We start from the raw sequence: 5,342 nt of genomic DNA on the forward strand, positions 1-5,342 counted from the left end.
TCTGTTCTGCGTCACTGTCCCAGCCAGGTGTGTCTGAATGCCACAGCGGCATCCTGGTCAGACCGGGCCGGACTTCGCAATGATATGGGGCTGGGGGGGAGCCAGGAAAGAGGGGCACCATCTCAGGGGATAACAGGAAAAGGCCAGGGTGCTGCTCTTTGGCTAAGTCTCCCTCTGTGGGGAGAGTTGGAGGAGGCTCACAGGAAGGCTGGATGTTTCTAGTCCTAGAAAGAAAGACAGACCAGAGTGCAGCAGGGGCCTTCAGGATGGAGGGTGGTGTGTGGAGGATGTAGGAGCTGGGGCCTCTGTGAACACGTCTCTGAGAAGTGGCACACTTGGGTCACTGTACGGAAAATACGCGTGAGCAAGAGAAGGAGCCCTGTGCCCCATGGATCATCCCGCCCTCTCCCACCCGGAGCTGGGAGCAGCACAGTGGAGGCTGGGGCGGGTGCTTCTGCTCTAGAGATCTGGCTGCCTCCTCCAGGAGGCACTGCTTTCAGCACTACGACACCAGCCTAACCACGAACACATCTACAGGTCTGCAAGTGCAGCCCCCAGCTCCCAGACCCCCCACCCCGCCACAGGAAGTGGGGGAGGGAGCCCTGCCAGACACTGCCCAGTAGCTTCAGGAAACACTCCCAAGTGTGTCAACAGTGGCAGAGGCAGTTGGGGCCAAACAAAGGATCCTTCCATTCTTATCTGGCCAAAGCCAGACCTTTCCCTTTAGCACTCCCCCCACCCCCCCATCAACTTCCCCCTTGCTTTTCTCCAACTGCTCTCACCAGAGGTTCCTCCACAGGACTCAGGGGGCAGGGTGGGGGTGGGGGGGCAAGGAATGAGATCTAGAACTTTCCCTAGAAGGTGATGGCTGACCCTGGGGGGTGGCAGAAAGGGGAGATGGCCATGGGAAAAGAGAAGGCAGGTTGGCCTCCATCTAGTTACATCCTGCCATGAGAGTGACCCAGGTCTGGCAGGGAGAAGAGGGGTATGGGGTACGGGTTTCTGGGAAACATGGGAGGAGGGGAAAAGTCACCTTCATCTTTGAAACCTGTCCAACCTCAGGCCCTGCAACCTGCTATCGTATTTTACCTTGAGCCTGTCAGCAGATGAAGGCTTTGGGAAGTAGGCACGTGTGTGTGTGTGTGTGTGTGTGTGTGTGTGTGTGTGTGTGTATTTAGAGGGTGTGTGGCAGCTAGTTCTCTCTGATGACTAGACAGCTTGCCCTGAAGGACTCCTTGCGTTCTTAAAAATCAAACTTTCCCACCTTTGGCCTGAGCACCCTGGCGCAGCAATGGCTCCACCTGCTGGCCATGACAGGCTCCTACCATTCAACTTCAGTTCACTTGTTTCCCTGCGGGGGTTCTCTCCTGGCTGCCCCACCCTTACCCAGCCTAGTCCTGTAGATCTCCTAAAGAGAGACTCAAACAACTATAAGAAGTCACCGCTGAAGAGCATTTTAGAGATACATGCAACTTAACTCCCTCATGTCACGTTAAAGACAAACTAAGGCCCAGAGAGGAGATGTGGCTTGCCCAGATTCCCTGGAACTCCGGTGCTCTGCATCCAAAGCTCTTCCCTTCATCCTACCGTCCCACTCTTCCACCAGCGGTCAGGGTTCCTTTAGTTGGATGTCATGAGGCTGGTGAGGGCAGGGTCAGAATAGGTTTCGGGCTTCACCTCTAGAGCCTTCATCCACATGGGCTCTCCCATGTCGGGCCAGCCAAGCAGGTCCCAGGGTCTCAGGACAAAGAAGAGACTGAAGACTCCGGGAAGCTGCGAGGCTCAGCTCCCGCTGCTGTGGCCATAGTCAGCCCCAGGGAATTAACTGGAGTGTCACATAGTCCGTTGTGGAAAGCATGTCTGGAAGTGTCTTCTGCCAGAGTTGCACCTAAATGAATACACAGAATTGTCCTCTAACTCTGGATACGTGGGTCATCCCTGTTCCATCCCCTCTAGGTAGACCCACCCCACACATCCTCTTCACGCAAACCCGGGAGCAGGTAAGCAATTTCGTGCAACGGGATGCTGCTTCTGTTCCGAAAGCCCCCACCCAAGGAGTTCATGGCCAGCCTTGAGTCATTCCGAAAGTCTCATGGAACACATCTTGCTGGGTGCTGGCATTGTTCTCGTGCCTGGGGACAGAGCAGGCACAAATCCATGCAGAGCTTACCGTTCTGGTGGAGACGAAAGACAATAAACAAACACATTTCTCTAAGTAAATAAAGACATACATTTTCAGGTTGTATGAAAAACTATGAAAAATACAAAACGATTGAGAGTGACGGTCCGTACTTGGCATACAGTGGTCACTCCCAAGGAGGTAAGAATTGAGAGCATAGCTCACTTGAATGAAATGATCATGCCACACAGGGGAAATGGCACATGCAAAGCTCTGTGGTGCAAACCTTGGCAAGTTCTAGAAGCCACAGATGAAGGAGGACAGGAAGGCCGCTGGGGGGGGCATCGGAGTGAGTGCAGGGGGGATCAGCGGGCCAGATCACGGTAGGCCTTTTAGGCCTCGGTAAGGATTTTGGCTCTTAGTTGTAGATGGGGAAACCACTGGAAAGTTTTGAGCAGAGAAGTAATATGATCTGATTTATGTTTTTAAAAGGTCAAGCTGACCGCTGAGTAGAGAATGGGAGTAGAAAGGCGAGAGAGCGGAAGGGAGGAGGGCAGGTAGGCTGTAACAATCTGACCGAGAGAGGAAGGGTCATGGCTGGGAGCTGGGTGAGGAGAGCGGAAATGGAGCAGAATTCCAAAGAGGTCTCGAAGGTCCAGCTAACAGGGCTTCGTCCCTCCGTGTAGTCCTGCAAATACCAAAATTTAAATGGTGTGTTTTATTTAATATGAGCAGAAACCCAATGAAGCAAGGACTATTATCTCGGAAAACAAAACTGGGTTTTCAGAGTAAAGGGGGGAGGGGCTGTGCTAGAGGCTCAGGGGGCAGAAGCAAAGATGAGTAAGACACGAGTTTATTTGAACCCACAGGGTTTTAAATCCCGAAACGAATACCGCATTAAAACAAACAATGCCCCGACAACAAAATGTAAGGCAGGAGGTGAGCAATAACACAAGGAAAGACTGAGGGAAGTGGTGTGTGTCCGGAGGTGCGCAGACTCCTTCCAGCAGGGAGATCAGGGAGCGGGAGTCCTGAGTGGTAAACATGGATACAATTTGGGTGGCAGAAATGGGTGAGGACAGTTGAGGCTGATAGAAGAGTGTCCTACGTGCAGGCAGAGGTAGGAGGACGGGGAGGTAAAAGGTCCTTTCAAAACACCACGGTTCCCAGTACAGCAGAGAAGTAGGATGTGTTAAGGGAAGCCAGCTACCAAAAGGGTGTACGTCGCAGTCCATGTAGGGCATTGAATGCCGGGCCACAAAGCTTAACGGTACTCAATAGGGAAGAGAGTAGCACTGAAAAGTTCCCATTTATTCATTGATTTATTCATTATTCAACAAACCTTTTTTTTTTTTTTTTGAATGTTTATTATAAGCCAGGTACAATGCCAGGCACCTGGGATAAGACACAGTGCGTTCTGTCAAGTTTTTACATTGGAGAGCATGGGAGGGACAAATGACAGAACAATTAGCACTGAATCTAAGTGATCTGGTGAAGGATACTTTGAGTGGAAGGACATGGATATCATGGAAGGCTTCCCAGAAGAGGTGACATCTGAGACAAGCAGGGTTTTAAAAGAAGGCACTAGAGATCAGTGTTCCAGGAAGAGCAAAGTGAGGTGGTCACTCCAGAAATGTGAGGAGTTCTTTTAAAGCCCAAGCAAAGAATATGATTCTTCTTTGCAACTTCTAGTTCTGTGCTGAGACTTTCTATTTGTTCTCTTATTTCAAGCATGTTACAATTGCTCATTGGAGCATTTCTATGATAGCTGTTTTAAAATTCTCATCGGATAATTCCAAAATCTCTGTCTTCTCAGTGTTGGTGTCTGTTAATTATCTTTTCTCATTCAAGCTGAGATTTTTCTGGTTCTTGGTATTATGAGTGATTTTAAATCGTACCCTGGACATTTTAGGTACCCATGTTATGAGACTCTAGGTCTCATTTCAATCCCCTGTTTCAGCAGTCCCCATTTGATACTGCCCTGCTTCCTCGTTATCACTGGGGGGAGGGGGGTGGGGGCATGGGGGCGGAAGTCCAGGCCCCCCATTCAGCTGTTTTACCTGTTGCGGTGGGTGCCCCATTATCGCTGGGCCAGAGTGGGGGTTCAGGCTCCCCACTATCCCTCCGTTGATAGCACCCTGGTGACAGTGTTCTCTGAGTCCTGAGGTCCCTACCCTTCTTCGCTTCACCTTCCAGAGTCTTCTTGTGTTTGTTTTATACACAATACCCAGAGTTTTTAGAAGTTCTTAGCCAGAGGAATAGGAAGAGGACATCTACTTCATCTTGTGTGGAACTGGAAGTTCGTGCAAACAAACATGGAGGAGGTGGGGCCACTCACAGGTCACGAGGCTGGGGGGTAGGTAAGTTCTAGAGGAGCTGGTCTCAAAGCTCTCACACCGGGAAAGCTATTGGGGACTTCAAAGAGCTTTTGATTTTGAGAGTTACATCCATCAATAATCACTATGTCAGAAATTAAAACGGGGGAATTTTTAAATTATTCAGTAATTCATTTAAAAATGATCATGTTCTCCTCACGTGAGTATGTAAGTAACCTATGCTTTCATGAAAAATAATATTTCAAAATAAAAACACTTCGGGAGAAGAGGGGCATTGTTTTACATAATGGCACATCTCTTCAGTAACTGGTTTAGAAGACTCCCAGCTTCACATATGTGTCTGTGTTCAATCTGTTGTCATATTACATGTCATGTGGCCTCTGGAACATCGCAGTGTCTACACTTCAGAGAGAAGAGAAGTGGAAAATGGCAAGTCACATTCTTTTAGCATTATTTCAAAAATAGTTTTGACCCCTGAGACCCCTTGGAGATGTTCCAAGGGCCCCCACCGTGGATCATACCTTGAGAACCACAGCTCTAGAATTGCCCTTTGTCCGTGGCCGTGGCTGCCGAGCAAGGAGACGTGGCTAGTCGGAGTGAGGAACAGAACTTTCCATTTTATTTCATTTTAATCAATTCAGATTTTAAAACCGAAGCAGTATGAATTTTTTGTTGTTGTTAAATATAATCTTCCTGTTTGGGTAGGAATACATTTCGCTTTAACCCTGAAGACTTAGCATCGGCATTGAGATGTGCTGTACGTATTAAAATACACACTAGATTTGGAAGACTTAGGGAAAAAAAGGAATGTAAGAGCCATCTCATTAATAATTTTTTATATTGGGCTTGTGTTGCTACGGTAATATTTTGAATATATTGGGTTAAGT

This window comes from Ursus maritimus, unplaced genomic scaffold (genome assembly GCF_017311325.1).
Source record: "Ursus maritimus isolate PB19 unplaced genomic scaffold, ASM1731132v1 scaffold_2, whole genome shotgun sequence".
Taxonomy (NCBI): Eukaryota; Metazoa; Chordata; class Mammalia; order Carnivora; family Ursidae; genus Ursus; species Ursus maritimus.